Source organism: Amblyomma maculatum, chromosome 1, assembly GCF_055883805.1.
Source record: "Amblyomma maculatum isolate TAMU_Amacu chromosome 1, ASM5588380v1, whole genome shotgun sequence".
Taxonomy (NCBI): Eukaryota; Metazoa; Arthropoda; class Arachnida; order Ixodida; family Ixodidae; genus Amblyomma; species Amblyomma maculatum.
This window is the reverse complement of record NC_139344.1, coordinates 171,210,997-171,231,627: the sequence shown is the minus strand read 5'-3', so window position 1 is coordinate 171,231,627 and position 20,631 is coordinate 171,210,997. Positions and strand designations below refer to the sequence as shown.

Sequence of the window (20,631 nt, the reverse complement as noted above, 5' to 3'; positions counted from 1 at the left end):
GGGAAGTTAAAAGCCGCCGTATCGCTACCAGTCATCTTCTGCACTTCAAGGCACATGCTCCGTTTTTAAGCATTAGCTCTCGGTTTTAAGCTCAGCCGAAAAGTTGTTTTCTGTCTGTGTGTCTCTAGAGTTTTCTGCAGGATCGCAGATGGTGGTTCGCAGAGGACATGGCCGAGCGTTCCCTGGTCGGCGGTTTATCTATGTCGGGTTGTAAATTAAGACTATGCTAATAAGTATGTGTGACCCGAAACCGAAGTGGAAAACAATGTTTGCGTGTGGATTACCCGCACTAAATCGGCCGTCATTTTTTTTTTTTTTTTTTTTTTTTTTTTTTTTTTTTTTTTTGGAGGTGCAGCCTCGAAACCCGGCTCTGGCTGAGTGCTGTCACGGGAGAGCATTCCAACAAAAAGCGTCTGCGCTACAGTCGGTACAATTCAACTCGGAACATTTAACAACCACCATACCTGAAAACAGAAATGGAGAGAGACAGATAAAGAGAGAGAGAGATAGAGTACCGCAACCACCGCACAGCCGCTCCAGTCACATTCACGGAGTATACGGCCGCGTCATACAGCCTCGCTTACACACAGTGCGGCGAATGCGCTGGTCGCTAGCGCCAAAAGGGGTTGAAGAAGAGCAGGCCGCCAACGCCTCCTCCCGTCCCACGTCTTGAAACTAGAGAACACAAATCCCCGCACATAACGAGAGCATGCAAGGCGCACCTGCCGCGCACAGAGCAGCCTGGAGAGGCCCGCCACGCCAGTCTCGACCCCCGCAGTTGCGCGTCCGCTAAAAATGTTCCCCACCCCCTTCATGCACGCAATCCACAGCCGCCGGGGAAAAAAAAAGAAAAAGAAAAAAAAAAGAAAAGGTCGAGGCAACAGGCGTCGTTCTCCACCATCTCGGCATCCGAGCAGGCAGGCGTGTATGCAGCGCAGCAGTCGGAGCGTCCTGCTTTCGAATGCATTCGTGGCTAGGTTTATAAAAGCACGGGGTAGAAAGAAAAAAAAAAAAAAGGACAGGAACGAGGCAAAACCCAGAGCGCACCGGCGTCTAATGAGGGCGCTTGAAGCACTCCTTCGGGGCTCGCGAGCCACGTGCCCGCCCCCGCGGCTCAGGACGCACGCATTTATGACGGCGGCGAGCGCACTCTACACAACGGCGACGCGATCCAGCACGGGGCCTAGCTGCGCGAGCTTCGGTTGCTGGGCTGTTTCGGCGCGCGAAATGCGCCCCTACATGGATGAAAACTAAGCCCACGGCTGAGCCTGCCTGCACCCCCCCCCCCCCCCCCCACACACACACACACCCGTGGACGCTCGCCTCCTGGACGCTTCTAAAGGCAGAACACGGACTTCACCACCCGTGGTCAAGCTGTGCACGAGCTACAACTGTCGCAGTCGAAAGTGTCGCACCGTCAAGAGATCGTGCGAACAGTTCGCGTTCACTGTTCCCGAGCCGACGACAACGTGATTGAACCGAGGAACCGTATTGTCAGTCGTCTAATTAGTATACGGTGGCACGCTACAACATGGTGGCTATAAACACCGGGCATTGAAGAAGCTGAGAGCGGATGGTTAATTTCCGGGCGTTGCATGCAGTTAGGCTGGGGAACACCTGAAACGCCTGGGCTAATTTGTGCCAGGAGCCCGGTCTATAAGCACAGTCAACATGATCATGCGAAGAGTTTCCCCTGCAGGTAATTACCAACTCCTGAGTCGTTGTATTAAACAGGCCGCATAAAATAGCAACGAGTAAGTATAATGCAAGGTGCTGCGGAAAGCATGCGCCAGGTGTGGTAAAAAATGTGAGCCAAGGGTTAAAAAAAAAAAAAAAAAGCACGACGAAACGCGCACATATTTCGGGAGTGAAACTCGCTCCTTGAAGTTGTCCAGAGCAAACATTTCTTTTTTTTTCATTTTTACAGTTCAGACAAGCGTAACTCCTTAGATAAATTGAATTCTTACCTACAGAAAGGAACAAGTTTTAATTAAGCATTTCCAAGCGTTAATAACAAGCTGCAAATCACGCACGCACTTCGTTAGACGCACGGGAAGCTTCACAAATCTGTTGCGGTTATTATAATCAGCAGGTGCAGGCCGCGATAAAAAGCGCATCGAGAACACGAATACCTGCCAATCACCAAATTAATTTCACTACTCATGTAAAATTATCCAGATGAAAAAGTAAGCCCACAAAGCCAGCTTATAAAGCGGAAACAGGGCCTTTGCGTGCTGTTTGTCTTTACCAGCAAAGCCTTTTTTTTATTATTATTATTAATCGGTACACTCGATTTTCCAGTTTCCAGGTTTTCCAAAGTCTCCGCTCCCGCTCTGACACGAAGTAGCGTTATGGTCACATGACCTTGCAAGCTCCCTCCTAACCATCGGTCACCACAACGCAGTTCTTTCGCAGTGACACCGCGCGCACGTTTATTTTTTGGCGTGCGTGTAATAAGATAACAGAGGAGCGAGTCAATCGATGCTTTTTGCGAACTGAGCGCGACACGGCTGAATGCGATGCGTTCGTCAGAACTCAACTTGGCAGGTTTTGCTTGCCGCTGCTGCTCGCGAAGTTCTTCCAAAGGTCTAGCTCACTGCGTTAGAAAGCAGGCGAAAGCGTTTGCAAAAACATTTACAACAAGCACTATACCTGCTCCAGCACAAAGCGGTTAGCTTGCGACGCTTTCAGGCATGCGCGCTGAAAAGATCGGGAAATAGGTGAAGAACCCCTGGACAGAAAATAATCCATGCTCGGGGCTCTGGACGCGTCCGTGTTTAATGAAATTCAACACGAAAGGCGAAGGCGCGTGATTCAAACGTCTCACAGCCACACCAGCTACGGAGCTAGTGTTGCGATTGAACGCATGATACCGCCTGCGGGAACACGAAAAGTATCCAGAATGCGCACGGAGTCTAACTCAATATGGCCGCAGGCATGGCCCCACTTTCTCGGGAGCTGTACTGGTGGGCAGAGCTTCCGGGCTGTCCGAGTAAAATATCGAACGTGTCCAATGAAGGAAATGCCTCAGTGCTTATAGACCAGAAGAGCAGCGCACGCCCGTTTTGCCTTCAAAGTGCCTCGAGCGACATGCGGAAAACGACGAAAGGTAAGTTGCGCAAGTGTTATCATTACGACCAAAAACCGCCAGACGAAAATGCCGTCTCCCCTCCAACACCGCTCGGAAGCAAGGCTGTTGGCAAACTCGACGAAAGCACCGAAATAGACGCGGCTGTAGCAAAAACATAGCACTCAAGCGAGCGCGCACCCCGCAGGAGTGACGCTCTTCCACTCCACGTAGAAAATTGAGGTATTATGCTCACGCGACCGTACAGCACCCGTGCGCTCTCCCGCAGGGCAAGCCGCGAGATGCGCGACCCTGTAGCCCAGGCCGTAACCGAGGAGCGCGTTGTACTCAACGCGAAAGCCCAACGAGAGAACGCGCGTGCAGAGAGAAGCTGAAGCGAGCAACAGGGGCCGCACGGGCGGCGGCGAGCCTTGAAATCTGCGCCGGTCATGATCCGACTTTAAAAGCGCGCTCCCCGTGCCGTTCTAGGCGCATAAACGTAAGGCCCGCGACGTAAACGATGAAAACAAAGCCCGCGGGAAAAGAAGACGCAGTCGAAAAGGAGACGGCACGAAAAGGGACCGAGGAATCTAGATCCCCTCGCATCTCCGAGCGCACGCCGAGTTCGCCTTTTATTCGGCGCCGTGCATCCATAGAGTTATCTCATTCAGACAGACGTTACAAAGGAGAGTGGGGTAAGCTGGAGAGGAGTGCTCGCAGAAAGCGTGCCGCCACCCACGACGGGGCGGCGGCGCACGTACCGGCGCAGTTCTCCCGAATAATTTAGCTCCGTTTTATGCCACCATTGAAGCGACGCCGTGGCCGAAAGCCGGCCCCCGCCATTGCCCCGACGTTCTTGTACAACTGTGCAGCAGCAGCAGCGAGCGACTACCGCTGCCAGGCGCCCCCAAGGGCACGAGGAGCTAAGCATACGCCAAGCGCAGTCACGTCTGCGCACGCATCGCGAAAGGTAAAAAAAGAAGAAAGCGGCGTTATCACGAATTCTAAGCGTCGCATATCTGTTTCGCGGAGTCGAGAGGGAAAAGAAATTTGAAGGCGAAGAGCTGCGAGCGGCGCGGGTCGTGCGGTCGGTAAGTGAATTACATTCAGCTGGGCAAAAGCCGGGAAAGAAACAGTTCGAATGAAACGCAAGGGGGCCGTGCGAAGAACCCTCGAGCACAGCGCCGAAAAGCTCGTCGAGAGACCCCGCGAATATACACACGAAAGGCCATTCACAGGCGATACGCAGAATTAAAGCGCGACAGATCATGATACAGATTATTTTACTCTACGCTCACCGTATATACAAGTTACGCGCGAGGAGACGCTGAAGGACATGTGCCGGCTCGAGGCAAGACGCGAAGGATTCGTTTCGAAAGTTAGGTGTACAGAAACTTTCCAGTAACTTTCACTAAGCAGTGGCCCCGTCGAGTTGAAAGCTGTTCAAGCTAATGAAGAGGAAGTTTCGATTTTAGTAGCAGCGGTATCCAAGTGAAAGGCGTGCTCCCCGCCCCGCAAAGCAAGAACAACCACATACGGCACTAAGCACTGATTTCGAAGGCCGCTAGCTGCAGAAATGGCCACGCTACTGAGGAGACAATGAAAAAAAAAAAAAAAAGAAACGAATTAGTCGCACGGTGTTGAAAAGCGCAATAGCCCCCGCAGCTCCGCGACGACCATAGGAAATTGGTCGAAGTGGAGCAGTGGCTGCAAAAAAAGAAAGCAGAAAAACGCAGTACACGTCAAAAAAGGTCCATCATTAAAGGACTGAAGAAGCAAAACTTCAAAAGTGCTCCGGAAGAAGTGGCGTCGTCTTTAAAAAAAAAAAGGAAAAGAAAACGCTGTCCACCGCCACAGCAGGCGCGGCATAGGACACTCAAGTGGTTTCCAGCACTCCGCCCGGACCCATGTCATTTTTCGTACAGCACGAAAGAGCCCCCTCCCCCCTTCGAGGAACATAACAGCTTCGGAACGACCGACACACACCCCAGAGTTCACCTGGCCGGGCTACCAGTCAGACACGCGCCAACGAGAACAGCTTATTTAGACCTAGCGTATGACGCTGACATTTTTAGACTTCGCACGGCAGTCGCCTGTAAAGTCAAGCCGATTACACTTTCCGCCCGCCATACGATAAATGTGGTTCACGCAGTCATCTTCCTAGCCTTCATCCCCAATTGAAAGAGACGAATGGTTTCGAAAACGGCATTTCATCTTTACTCAAACGCTCAAACGAGCCTTCACTCAAATGAGCCACTGTGTCCAGGTGACACCGAAAACGGAGGAGAAAAAAAAAAACAAAAAAAAAAAAAAAAACGACGGATCTTCGCGTATGCTCGCCCCTCACCGACGTGCCATTTGTTAGTCGCTTAATCACTACTTCCTCAATTAACGCCTCCTTACCTTATGCACACTAATTAACATATGCTGCCGTAGGCTACCACTTTGAGTGAAAGATTGGACGGCATATTGAGACACGCTTTAATCAGTCGTGTACGAATGTGCCTACGTGGCCAAAAGGGGGCATGTCCGACTCGCAATCCGAGCGTAAGGTATTCAATTCCCGACTAACTACCCCAATTTTATATTATTCAGCGCAATTCCCTTGCCCTTTTCAGTGTCCATATATGCCCTGTTGTAATCAAATTTTATGTTGTATATAGACGCCAAGTCGACGACTATGTTCCTCAAATGCCAAGCCGGTGGCGTGGGGCTATGTCAAGCTGTCCTTGTGCCAACATTTCCTTCACGCCTCCTGTACCACGCACGTTGTACTTGGTGTAAATAAACTTCAACTTCATATACATGCATACCCCAATGACGTTTGAGTTATGCTGCGTTCTAGTAATCGCAATTTATGTATGTTTTAATAACTTTTCAATTTACGTCGCTCCACGCGTGGTCAAACCTCTTCGACCCATCCGAATTTTCTCTGCACGCCACCGGCTTCTCGGCTGAACGGAAGCGTTGGTATCGTCCCGCTGAAATGAGCCTCACTCGAGACAGCTACAAGGCTACCTCACAGCTACGACACAGACACGAGAACTTGTTTATACCCGAGTTCTCCGGACACTCAGCACTGTATAGACCCTTCGTCGAAAATTCAGTCCGAGGGGCTTGGTTGCAAGCCGTGTAGTGAGGCCCTTGCAGCGCGCGTGGAAGTCCCAACCCATCGGAGGGCGCAGGACCAAAAAACATCATCTTAAGGAGGTTTACAGCTACGGCTACAGGACGTAACTCGGAAGAAAACTCTTTGAGCCCCAAACTTTTGATAAGGGAAGTAAATACCTTGCTAACTGCCCCCTCTTCCCGTACAGAGGTCACGACCCCTTTAAGTCCCAAACATCTGATAAGGGAAGTATTAGAATCACAGGAAAAATTTCAGAGTACCGCATTCGCTTTCCCCGCACCGCCGTTCGCCTACTGGCTGATCAGCGTCACGTGACTTCGCGTCGCCATATGCCTTCCAAGCGCGTGCGCGGAATACGTGTCTTGCGCGGGAGTTCCTCTTTTTCCGATCGTTTCTCGCAGTGTACACGTGAGAAATTCTGCTATGTCTCTGGTGCGGCACCAGGCCTGAGTCTAGAAATACGTTTTCTCTGCGTCTGGACGAAAAGAGTGATCTGCACCGGTGGTGCACCAGGAATAATTGGTGCCATCAAGGAACACCTTGCGCGAATACGCTAGGTTCATTGGTTTGAAATTTTGTTCGTTTAGCCGCGAAAGAAGTGCACGAAGTATTCAACGTGAACATGGTTCGCCTAATGGCAACATGTGTTTATACCTTCCAACGCCGTGTGCCACACGTGCGCAGCAATATGCAGCGTCCATTTTGCTTGCGGAAGTTTCCAAAAGCTACCCTCAAATTAGGTTAAATATCCAGCCAGCCGGCATCAGATGCTTCAATATTAAATTCTGCTAAATCACACACACTCTGCATGTTCGTGTGCGGATCGGATCGATGACCGCCTCAGCTCTTCTTTTTTTATTTTATTTTTATTGTTATTGCAAATGTACATAAAGCTCTATGCACAGATTTATTACTTATTTATTTCTAGTTGTACGTTAAAGAAGCCCAGGTGTTGAAAATTTCCGGAGCTCTCCACTACGGTGTCTCATTGTATGAGCCGCTTCGGGATGTTAAACCCCATAACTAAATCAACCGATCATAGTTGTGTTTTCGCAGGTGGAAACTTTTGGCAAATGTGTGTCAACCAGAGATGCCATCAATGTCATTTTAATTTTTAACGGCAGTTAATGAGCGATGTTCTAGCAAATTGACGGCACGAGGCGTATGCCGATGAAACAACATAAAGAAATACCATTATACAATGAAAAGTACAATATTCACAACCGCGCGGTGATAACAATGACATAGTAGGCCATGTTTTTGTTTTGCTTTTTTTCCAGGGTGAAAATGGGTGCGACCAGCGCGTTACATTTCCTTCACCTAATGACGGCGCCGCAAAAGAATTAAGTTCGCACAAAATGCTTCAACAAAGCCTGCTTGGCTTTCTTGGAGCAGTGACGGCGATACTAAATTGTATGTTAGTCTATTTACGCTGTCTCGGCGAGCCTGCTGCTTCACTTTGTGTTGCTTATACAAAACGATTCATCATGACAGAGCGCTATAAACTCTGCACCTCGCCCTCCGTGTCTTTACCGCGTCCAGCACAGCGGCGCCAGCAGACGGCATTCTTAACAATACACGCACACGTTCCTGCGATCTTCGCAGACATGCTATTTCACACTCCGTCACTTTATGATGTTGTAACACATGTAACACCATTGCACTGCGCGTAAAACACGAGTTGATCCAAATAGCCGGCGATTTACAATAGCAGGCGCCCTGAAGGGTTCGGCGGTTCACCCACATACTTCATCTTTTCCCATCGATTGCGGACTAAAGTAACAAAGTTAGGGGCCACATAATCACTGGTGGTACTGTTCTGAATAAACATGCCAAAATATTTCAGTCTTGCTACTTTAAAAACATGTTAGAAGACTTCGAATGCTGTCACTCGCCGTTCAGACGGCGGCTGGGTCCGGCGGTCTGGAAGGAAAATGGCGCTCAAGGGCACCTTTGCGGTACTCTGAAAATTTTCCAGTGACTCCAGGAAGTATACTTGCTATCTGCCCCTAGAGGACACGACCGAGTCCCGGAAATAAAACTGCATTCACAATTTCCAGCAGCCCATCGACGCTTCGAATGGATTATTCGCTGCCACACTGCAGACGCGATCCTCCAGTCAGCAGCGCGGATATATTAGACAGTTTTAGTTTCACGTACGTGGGAGCTTTACGTACGTGAAGCGCCTACGTGTGACCAGTGCGCATGCGCAGAACGTGAACAGTCTGCGGGAGTTTTACGGACGTACGTGAGATTCGGATTTTCACGTTGGCGTCTTCACGTTGCTGGCGTACGTACAGTTGACAACATGGCGACGCCCTGCCCGCCCGCTTCACAGCAATAACAGCTTCGCCGCTAATTTCTCGGCGCGATATCGTGTTCTAAACTGTTGTATTCGCTTTAAGCTTACCCAATCTTACCCTCGCGTAAAGTTTCGACAAATAGCCTTTTTCTTTTAGATAGACGGACGATTTTTCAGCTGTTAAGCCTGACGCAGAAGCGTTTGTCGTCGTCATAGCAACGATCTCGCGAGGTCACGCCAGACCAGAGTTGAGCGAGAAGTGGCTAGAGTGCCAGATGCAAGCCGGCAGCCAACCAGAGCCAATCCGTTGTAGGGGGAAGGTCGTGAAGTTGTAAGCATGAGTTCTGTTGCCCAGCGAATTCGCTTTTCCAAAACCGACGATCTGGATATGCTTCGCGACGTGAGAGAATGCAATCCATTCGAAGACTGCATGCGACACGCTGTTCGGTGGACGCATATAGGTATGCGTCTTGCTAATTGTTCACTGTAGAGCAACGACGTTGAGAACAGCAATTTCCAATTCGACCGACTCTTGTTTACGGCCGCACCATGGCTCGGCTCAAGGCAGCTCGACTGAACAAAATTAGTTTGGTTCATCTGTACTAGATGGCGCGGCATAACACGTAAGCACAGTTTTTCGAGGCTTGTATGAAAGGTCCATACATTTTGCTTCACGTACACCACGTACGTGAAACTAAAAGTAGTCCTGGCGAAATTCGCGCAGCGCACGTAGACTTCTCACGTTTGCGTACGTAACTCTGTACGCACGTGAAACTAAAACTGTCTATTGTTTTTAACGTATAATACCCTTCATACGTTCATAGCGGGACTCCGGCACGCTGCAACGCAGTGCCAACTGCACGCGATGCAAGTGCGTCATGGTGCCAATTCCGTCAACGAAACACCGCATTCACATGCTAAGCCCCGAAGGCGCTGTCGGTCGGGTCGGTTATTTTAGACGCGCTTGCAACACTCGACACTTCTCGCGCACAGGAGTACACATATAACGAACGATCCCAAGAAAATAACGTGAACGCGCGTGCATGACTCAGGCCGGCCTGAAGTTGAGCACGTACACGGTACCAAGTCCGGTTTTCTTGTCTTAACAAGCAGCCACCTGCAACCTCGTCAGTTCCACACACATGCAAGTACTTGTGCGTCACGTATTGTGCGCGCACTTGTAAGGAGTGGAGCGAGTTGCATGCGCGACTTCGCTACCTCTAACAAGCTTACAACACGATGACCGAATCTGCCACGAGCGAACGATGTGACCATCGACACCGCGTTCTGTTCTCGGACGCGCACTCAAGTTATTCAGTACTACCGTAACCACAGTTAGCGGGAGGGAGCGCGTGAGCTCGCGCATTACCAATGGATTCTAATGGGGTCACGAGGAACCGCGCGTGTACCACTAACCGCGATAGGCCTGCTGCCAGTAAATGTGGGAAACATACGTATTGCCGAGTTTCCAAGGGTACTACTACAGCAAGCCAAGACGTAATACGCCCTATACATCGGCTCACTCGTCGAAGTCGCCAGGACGGATCTTAATATGAATATGGCTACAGATGTTACTTGTTTGCAGCGCCGTAACAGGTGCAAAGAGAGCCACGCAGCCGAGCTCGCCAACAAAGCTAATTTGGCGCCTTTCCTACGGACTTAACCGTCCATCTTTCCACTAGGGAGAAGCCTTTATTACGTCTGTAGCAAGAACATATCGCGATCGACCACGACAGACACCGGCGACCCAGCGTAAGTATCAAACGAGAAGCAACCCCCCCGCGGTGGATAACTGGCTAGGGCGCACCGCCTGCAATTCCCGAGGACGTGGGCTCGATACCAGCTGCGGCGGCCGCGTTCCGATGGAAGCGAGACGCAAGCCGCTCGCGTAGCGTGCGATATTACGGCGCCCCTCATAGCCGATGTCGCTTTGGAATGTTGGATTTCTAAACCACGAAATAAACATTTCAGCATCAAAAAAGAAAGCAAGAAGCGAAGGACGGAAGGAGACGAAAGACCAAGGATAGGGAAAGGAACCCCTAGCGGACGAGAGGGGGACGATGCTCCGGCAGGAGGAATCGAGCGCGCCAACCGCATCGCACCGGCCGCCAGGGGCAACCGCGCTATCAGCAACAGCAGCAGTCTACGCCGGAAACCAGCCCGACGAAAGCCACCGGGGAATCGGCGAGCGGCGCTGTCCCAAGAGTCCGCATCGGCGGCGCTTCCTTGCCGCCATCGGTATAGCACCCATCGGCGACACGCGCGACCAGGGGAGGAAACGCTTCGGCGACTCGTCACCCGCGCCCTGAGAGGGAAAGACACGATCGCATCCACGTGCGCGGACCTGTTTGCGCAGGACGTACAGTAGGTAGAGTATACGTAGACACGCATCGCATACCAGATGTCCGCGCGGATACGTATCGACGGGCCAACAAACGCGCCTCCGTGCATCATTCATCACGACCGCCGGAGGTAGCCCCCGATTGCTTTGGCCGGGCGGAACACGAGCGAGAGAACGCAACCCGCACCCGACGACCTGCCCTTATCAAGGATGCATGGAAGGTCTGCCAGTTCAGTGACGGAAACGGAATGCTGGCGGCACCAGAAATAAAATGAGAGGAAACAGCAGCGGACAATGCAAACATTCCGCCAACGGAGTGAGACGCAGGTCATGCGCACGCAGTGGAGCGGCCGATATCCTGCCGTGCGATGACCGTGCCCTTGATCGGCGCACGCCGGCAGAAGCTGAATACTGCAAGCATGACCGTATTCCTGAAAGGATGACCTCGCTCCTAAGCGATGGAGAAAGAAGAGGGAGACGAGGATTCAGGAGCAACAGCAGAAATATATATTTTGCTTAATGCGCCAGATTTAAATAATCAGTTGTCATTGGTCGTAACTTGCAAGCCAGGGCCCTTTGATCGTGACAAAAAAAAAAAAAAAAAGAAAAAGAAACGGACGGCTGCACCTGCTTGTTTTCTTTCTTTTTCTTTTTTTTTGCTAAAAAGACTCAATGAAATCAAGTCGGCTGGCCAACCGCCGCACGCCAACTACAAAGGTGAGCCTTACAATGCACAGCCCCTGGTGTCTGTTTTTTTTTTTTTTTTTTTGCGAAGTTTATTGCCTCAGGGCATAAAAGGAATGTTATGATGAATGAAGGGTGTGGTCAAATAAATGAAAACAGGTTGGCTGATGCAATGAAATCGAGGAGTGAACGATGATGCGGTCCCAGCGTCCAAACGGCATATGACTGCGGATTATGGGGGGAAAGGCCAGCTGCCATCAGATGCCGGATCCGCACCTGATGGCAGCTAGCCTTTCCCCCATTCATTTCAGTAGAGAACAGGATGAAAACTGAATGTGCTTGTGAACGCGCGATTAAAGGGAAAGAAAGGAAACTCCCCTGAAGAAACCTCACTGTCCACATTGCAAATAATTTTTTTTTTCTCCGACACAATGTGTCCTTGTGCATTTTAAATTATTTCCGAAGTTTTGATTGAACAACGAACTAAAATGGTCACTTTCTCTCTTATTCCCTTCCACCATCAGTTTGATGATAAACAACTATTTTAGTACCGCGGCCAAAGCAAGAAAACTGCGCGAGCTCAAATTGACATCTTATGCTTCTTAGCTGGTCGACTCTACCCGGCGAGCTCGCAAAGTACGAAAGCGGCTATTTTCATGGTGACGGGGTAAAGCACAATCCACATTTGGTAAGTTATAACCCGCAACCAGTAATGATCACCGCATGGATTTATTACTGACCAGGGGCGGATTTAAGAAGAGGGGGAGCCTCCCTCTCCCACGGGAAGAATTTCCACATATGTGACGATCATGCTGAAATACTTCTTTTTTTACCAAAAAAAGGTTAAGAAATACATGGTTAAGACCATGGCCCCTCCGAAAGCGACCCATAAATCCGCCCCTGTTAGTGATCCGCCCTAACTACAAAAAACAAAAACAAACAAACAACAACAACACGTGCAAACAACTATAGAACCGGCGGCTGAGGAAGCAGCGTCCCCTCAGCACGCAATCCAAGCGGCAAATGATACTGCCGTTGTGCTAGCGCATGAAGGGAACGATTCAGCACTCCACATCCGAGTATCTGCCATATAGATCACTATAGCTAGGGTTTGGGTCTACGATTCTTTGATAATTCCATGCCAGGGACTCAAATAACCGACCACCGTGTACCGGCTTCGCACCGCGCAGGAACAGAAACATACAAACGAAAAAAAAAAAAAAAAAGAAGTCTTGTTCGTTAAGTATCGTAAACGTTCTTAGAAATTCATTTTCTTTTCATTCACTCATTTTTCACTGCCAGCAGACGCAGACAAATACACTAGAGAAACTTCAAATTTTCTCATCTACATTCTACCTTATGCGCACACTTGCGGGAGAAGGAAACCCCTTTAAACAGTAAATCTCTGCATTTCAGAACGCACTTGCAACGCACGGACGTCAGCCAGTGACCCAAAAAAGTCGGCACGGAAGGCTGGAAAGACACATGAAAAACACCCAAGTGAAGAAACTCAAAAACGATACCAGCATGAACACAGACTACTTCGGACGTTTTGGATATCGCAACAGATCCAAAGCGTCCGACAGTACCAAAAATTTATCGCTCTCCCTCGGGCGTTACAGATCTCGAAGCCGATCTGAAACGCTCGAGGGAAACGTACACTCGGGCCAACACAATCTGGATTCGTCGTGACAGCACTTGGCTCAGAGCTCAAGGGTGTATAAGGAATCGCCGGGCCGGCCGACAAGCGGCTCGCACGCGAAGGGACAAGCAGCTCCCACTCCATCACCTGACAGCCTCAGAGAGCCGGCCAGCCGCAGCGCTGAGAGGCAGCCAACGCACGCCAACCAGAGCACGCAAACAGCGTCGCCCAGTTCCCACAGGTCACTCAGCGGACCGCTCGTGTCCGGGGCTGATCCGGCCGCTCCACCGCAGGAGGCACTGCTCGCAGCCGAGGAAAGCACTCTGGCACATAAACCGGAGCCCACGCAGCAGGCGAGCGTGGCCCGCGCGACGTGCCTGGAGAACAAATGGTCCTCACCCCGTTCGTCACCGGAACCACTCGACGTCGTCGCGGTCAGCCGAAACAAAAAAGCGCGCGCGCCAGTCGCCGATCCTTGAGTCCCGCTGAGAGGCGGCGCACGCGCGACCATCGACACTGGCCGCCTAGATCACGCGAAGCCGCCGGTGGGGCCCACGGCCTGCGCCGCGGGGCCGACGACAGGGGGCTCGCGACGTCGCGAGCCGCCGGAAGTGTGCGCGGAAGCGCGCCTTCGTTTCCTCCGTCTTCCCTTGACGGAGCAGCCATCTGGCGGACAGCGGCGCTACCATTGTCACGACATCGCCAGCACCGGTACGACGCGGCGGCGCAAAAGAGGAACGACCAACTTCACGAAGCGCCCTCAATCGAAACACTTCCCGCCAACACATGCACCAGCAGCCAGCCCCACCAAGCCACCCACTCGCCTTTCGCACGGCTCACTCGAGAGAGCCAACCGGCACCCGCCGCGGTTTCGAGACCGTCCAAAACGGGCCAAGCAGATCGCCCTGCGCCTACACTCTCCGCGACAAGCAAGATCCCAAGCTGACCGATAAATCAATAAAGTGACTGCGGCGTACTTGTTAGGATGGAGAGAATAATTACCCTGCGGAGAGTTCCGCTTCACATGTGGCGGCAGCTGATCGGACTGCACTTCACGCACGAGTTTAACGGGTTGCCGCTCGATGCGACTGTGAGGCCAGCAACCGCTCCAACGAGACCGAAGTATAGGATTTTCATGATAACCAGCCCTCTAGACTAAAATGGGCGCGCACAAAGCCTACAAAACCAGTTATCACCCAATGGCTGTCTTCCTTCAGCGTTTACTCTCTATAAAAGTGTCCCCATGTTGGATTACAAAACACCACAGGGCAGCTTAATTATTATAATGCGACAACATTGAAGCCTCACAGGGAGAAAAAAAAAAAAAGATTTCAGCCACTGGCTAGAAGGAAGTGACGTGGCAAGGCCGCAGAAACAACAATATGTTTCGACGCATCTTCAATGTGCCCGTGTCGCCAACTCCAGACATATCCTGCGGAGGAACATCTAACCTCCAGCTAGACCTAGACCCGAGTGCAGGCTGATGTACAGGGGCCACAAACAGAAACTTGGCAGGATGACAAAAAAACTCGATACGAGACGCATCGAAATATATGCAGATGACTAATGGGAACTCACCGCATTTTTCATAAGGCGTGCATGCTTGAGAAAACAGAATACCGTATACACGCGGGCAAGGGTCGCACACGTGTATGGGGCGCCCACCTCAACTTTGGAGCCGATAATCAGCTGAAATTAGCGGCTCCACACATGGGCACTTGTGCAGAACCCCCAGGAGCTGCCAGGTAGCTTCTATCATTCTCATATGCACCCCTGTGCAGCTGAACGCCGTCTGCGAGGGTCTGTGACGATCAACGATGACGGAACCAACAGACAAAGCGTCAAACTGTAATGGGAAATAGTTTGCCCCGAATATCGCCTGAAAATGGGAGAGAAAAATGCCTATTTCCAGTAAAGGCCGCACATTGCAAAAATTTCGAGAAAAAGATATGTGCAGCCATTATCCGAATATATACACCATTTCAGGATTTACGCTACACTTAGGATAGTAATAGTCCAAGTTTATTCAGAGCGTGAAAAATCGGCAAACGCATCTACTTTTTCCCCAAAAAAATTTAGTGGCCCGCTTCCAGACAACCAAAGACTGGTAAGCGAACTTCGATGCGCACAGCGCCTCGAACTCCATACACAACGACGTGCAGAAGGCTTTACCCACACTGGCCCCATTTCGCGGCAGATTCACGAGAGCGCTGCTCCGTGCGCCCCCAGGCGATCATTGCGGAAAAAACAAACAAACAACGATTTCAACTTTCGTGACGCCGTCATTCAACGCTGTTACAGCACTGCAGCGCTGTCTTTATACGCGTCGCCACCAGCGAGTATATTTGCAAGCAAGGTGTGCCGATCAAAAAAAAAAAAAAATTACAAAAAGACACACTATAAACTGTGCGTCACAGCTGGACTCATTATACGCAGGCTTATTACTTAAGCGTAAAAAGGAAAAAAGAAAAAACTGTAGTTCGACACGTGGCTGCCGAGGCTGCTTCAGATTCCCCATGCCCAAAAGAGGCAAGACAACCGTTTCGTTTTTTTTTTCTTTTTTTTTTTTACTTTTAGTTTCAAAATCAGAACAAGACAATTTGTACGCACTTAGAAACTTGTAACATTATGCACACTTTTAAAACTGGCTTTAAAACATTTTTTGTTCAACCAACTGCTTTGGCTGCATTAAATGATTTTTTTTTTTTTGCGTCAACGAGACTGCATACCTATATGCATTAGTTCATTTATTGTTTATTAATTCATTTCCAAAAAATTAATTCATTCTAAGCCAAAACTTATAGTTGCAGACGGCCACCCCAGTAGAGGGAGAAAATATAACAACGCACCATATAAACCTGCCGTTTTTCCGTTTATACGCACATTATTGCTCGCATAACAAATGTAATCCCCTTTATAGCCCCAATGTATGGCTTTAGTCACGGATTTCCATGCATCGCGCAATTATCTGAGTTGTCGCATGAACTGGCGGGAGCTTTTGATGACAGCAAGACCATAGACAAAATGATTTTTTTTTTTATTTTACTACAGCAAGGCGTTTGATGTTGCCCCCTACTATCTGTTAACAAAAGAGGCTTCATGGTTACGACCTTGACAACAAGGTGATATGCTGATTACGCGAATACCTATCCCTTCGAAAACACGTTGTATTCAATGGCTGCCAGTCCAAGTGCACTAGTTGCCCGTCAAGGATCTTTCAGATCAGAGCTCCGTGTCTGGCCCTTGTTACTACTCTGCCTGAATTATGTAGTAGTTCATACAGTGCGGCGTACTGTGCGCCTTTTTGCGGATGACTGTGATTTACAGATCAGTACGAAACCGCAATAATTTCAGGAACGCACAAGTGGATGCTGATACAATTCTCATTAAGTGCATGGCGCTGAAAATGAATACTAATTAGAAACGAAATAACTGCAGATATATGCCGTTTTCAAAACGCGCTCGGCTGCCCGACTTTGCTTACACTGAGGAAAGTGTTTCAAATAGAACTGAACACATGTAGCAATATATTGACGAAATCATCGCATCATGATAGGCTATACCGTACTGAAAGCGGCAAAAAATACCTGGTTTCCGGCATGGCAATTTCATGTCCACTTCTCGGTCTCGGAAAGAAACGCTTTATATTTCAAACATTCGCTCCTTTCTTAAATACGTGCTTGCGCAATACCTGGCTACCCGCTTTGTTCTGAATAACTGATGCAAAGTACAGTGCGGGATAGCGAGAGATGAGCCATAAAAAAAAAAAAAAAAGACGTGCATCCATCTCAAGCTCTCGTAAAACAACAAAATATATTTTACGACCAAACTCGATGGTATCAGAAGGCAAAACTACCTTCAAATTTGTGTGTGTGTGTGTGTGTGCGTGTGTGCGTGTGTGCGCGTGCGCGTGTGCGTGTGCGTGTGCGTGCGCGCGCGCGCGCGTGTGTGTGTGTGTGTGTGTGTGTGTGTGTGTGTGTGTGTGTGTGTGTGTGTGTGTGTGTGTGTGTGTGTGTGTGTGTGTGTGTGTGTGTGTGTGTGTGTGTGTGTGTGTGTGTGTGTGTGTGTGTGTGTGTGTGTGTGTGTGTGCGCGCGCGCGCGCGCGCGCGCGCTTGAGGGGGTGGGGGGGGGTGGGGAGGGGGATCACCTCCAACCTCCACGCAACCCGTCGCACCAGTCATGACGGCAAGAAAGCACACACTCGTGAATGCAAGAAATCGGAGTTGGAACTATAGCTGACGCATGATTACGGACGAAAAAGACCAGATCGACTACCTTACTTAGCGCTAAAACTAAAATTGCTTCCCTTTAATCGAAACTATTTGCTATGAGGTGCTCGGAAGCGGAAACCAATGAGCGTGCCAAGGTGCAGCAAGAAACATACGTGCAAAAGCTGCCAGTTTTGCCGGCTCCAGCCAATGAGTGGACTTGGATAATTCGATTGTCTTCCAGGCCGCTCGATTAATTCACGCTTTCGAAAAAGACTGCGAAGCAAAGCGAATGGACGCTGCCTTCGCTCCAACGGCGCAAATTAATTACAGCCGGAGCCGAGCAAGCGCGCACAATCTCGGAGAACTGCATGGGCAAAACGGTGCTCAACTCACTCCCCCTATTCCCGTTCTCCCTCCACTTTCTCCGCTGCCGCGTACCCAGTTCTTGTATGCGGCGAACAGCAAAAAAAGAAAAAAAAAAGGAGAGAGCGCAACAACCGACTTGAGAAGCAACAATTACAACGGTCCGCGCGCGTTCGGGTCCGTTCGAGCGCGAGCCGCAATGAGACTACGGCGAGCACCAAGCGCCAGTTGCCGAGGAGCCATTACTGAGAGTCTGGGTTCGCGTCCATTTGGATTAAAAGAAAAGACGAACCGCGGCTCGCAGATCGTTAAGCTTATCAGCGCGAGGGAGCGACACTTCCCTAACTGCGACCACCGCAAAGAGAGCTCCGCGAACAGAAATAAAGGAAGACAAAATGGAAACCACAGTCAGTGCCGCAGCGAAGGGGGGAGGGGGACAAATTCACGCAGACTCCGCTCCAATGCGCAGTATAGCTGCTGGCGACGTCTAAGACGTTCGGCAGCTGATTACGAGGGCGCAAGATCCAAACTCCGGCCACGGCGACCGCGTTTAGACGGAGACTTACGAAATGCCCAAACCTGCATGTCCAAGTGCTGCGCCACGCGAGAGCACGTTAACGGATTGTGAGTGTTCGAAATCATTCCGCAGCTTTCCGCTATGGTGCCTCCTTCTCTATTATTGCTTCCGCCCCTCCTCCTTCGCTTCCTGCACGGCGCGGTTCATTTGCCCACCGAAAGTGAGATCGTTACCGTGCATTTCTCTTACCGGCGGTGGGTGGATGCAAGGACAGCTGAGACGACCACAAAGAAACCCGCACGGAAAGCTAGACGGCAGATGAGAGAGAGAGAGAAAAAAAAAAAAAAAGTACACGGATGGTTTAACTCAGTTAAGCCCGGAATATCGTGCAGCAGGGAGGAGCTTGGATAGGATTGTGTTTGCTGTGTCTCAATTATTTTGCTGTGTTGATCAGGCGGCTATACTTCCAGACCACACATTGCATGTGCTTCACAGATACGACCTTTTTAAAGAAATATTTTTATTAGCGATGGCGTTGGATACGAATCACACTTTGTACGAAAGCCTGAGCGTCGCTGCTCATGGTACATCGCGCGCCCCTTGTCAAACACAACCAGCGTTCCGTTGAACGCATCAAAGTTCATCGGCCTTCTACAATTGGTTTACAGGAAAAGAAAGGCGCAGTATCTGTCACATTTGTTTCTGTAGACAGGAGTCCCTCGGAAGGGTAAAGTGTCAAATCGAGTTTTTGCGAGAATGCGTGTAGTAGTGCTGCAGCACTAAAAGATGTTTACATACAAGAAACTAAGTGCGCCGAATATAACGTCCAGTAGAGCGTATTAAGGGAGTAATTACTGGCATCCACCCAAGCGCAGCCAACGGCTACAAAGGAAAGCTAGCCAGCTTTCTCAGAAATTTCGTAGTTGAATAAAAAGTCCTCCTGATACGGAGATCGAACCCGGGACCCACCGCCTTTCCGGGGCAGCCGCTCTACCGACTGAGCCAACTAGGACGGTCAGCGGAACAGATTGTATAGGGCGAGAGCGAATTGATCAATGACACGAAGTGGGAATGGTGTTGAACGAGAAAGTGTGATTCGTTTCCCCTAAATATTCGTTCAAGTAGAGCATGCGACGAGATACGCGTGTCGCTTGCGTAAGGAAATGCTCCATCTCTGAAGATATATTCGGCGCCGCTCATTTCTGTGACATTCAAAGATTTCTGCATGGCGGATACGTGCTAACGTAGACGTACTTACCGGACGCCGGTTGCGCACGTGTCGTGGCTATACGCCCGTCCCGCTGTAAGCCCGATTTGCAAAGCATGGTGATCGAACGCCCTATCAGGTAAGCAACGGCTCCTATGCCTACATACCGCACGATTATTTTAACCCCTTATAGTTGTTTATTTAAAAACCTGTGATGGCTTCAACGCTGCAGTCTACAACAGGGCGGACATCATGTGTTAGATTAATGGTTACACGATTAATTAACAAGAATTCACTAACAAACGCCTTTAGTTCTTTAATGTATGGGCCAAAATTGTATTGCGAAATTGAAGGCTGTCAACACCAAAGCGAGTCCCCTCTTTAAAGCGTTTCAATCAATATGATGGTTTCAAATATCGACAGCCAAACATGCGCATTTGAAAGCACATTGAGTGGGCTTTCCGTTATGCATATCTATAAAATGGTGTCGTTCGCATTTACTAAGCGTCAAATGCAGATGTCGCCCATGCATTTCATGTTGCGGAAGTTAGACATGATTTTGGCCACAATATCATGCGCAGCGACGCAATTTTATAGAGAAGCAATGCAGAAGAGTCAAGTCAAAAAGTTTTCAAACCAATATTTTTGGCATTCTATATTTCTGACAATATGCTCAATAGAAACATTAAAAAGTGGGCTACTTGTCAATGTTAACAGCCTTCAATTTCACAACATAACATCGGTCATTAAAAAAAATAAAGTTCATGGGCTAATCTTAGTAAGCAAATCGTGTAATTATCATCCCCTATTACATAGCATAAAATATCCTAACAATACGTAAAAATCACAAAACCGTTGATATAGCCGAAATTCGTAGTATATATATATATATATATATATATATATATATATATATATATATATATATATATATATAGCTTTTTTTTTTTTTTCAAAACCAAGCGCAGCAGCTGTGCGCTTTAGTCAGTGAAGCGACAGCAACTCGGGCGATTTTTACTAAACGAGGAGACCTTCTCCAAAGTTCTAGCTCCATTTCGAAGGCGCTAGTGGCGATTCCGAAGACCGCAAAATGAGAGAGCGCCAGTAAGGCTGGCTTTCCCGCCGAGCCGAACAGAGCACCACCAGCCCGCAACGGCTCCGGATCAA

General features: G+C 49.6%; 1 protein-coding gene across 2 annotated transcripts in view; it reads right to left on the bottom strand.

Moving 5' to 3' along the window:
- The window catches only part of Efa6 (Exchange factor for Arf 6), a 279,435-nt gene that overhangs the window by 153,508 nt on the left and 105,296 nt on the right, over positions 1-20,631 (bottom strand). The window contains exon 1 of one of the 2 annotated variants that reach the window (XM_084589582.1): positions 13,314-13,332. The exons of the other annotated variant lie outside the window; for it this stretch is intronic. The gene's annotated coding sequence lies outside the window, so the exon portion shown is untranslated. Of the gene's footprint in view, positions 1-13,313; positions 13,333-20,631 lie in introns of those variants that run through there. 2 annotated transcript variants of the gene reach the window in all.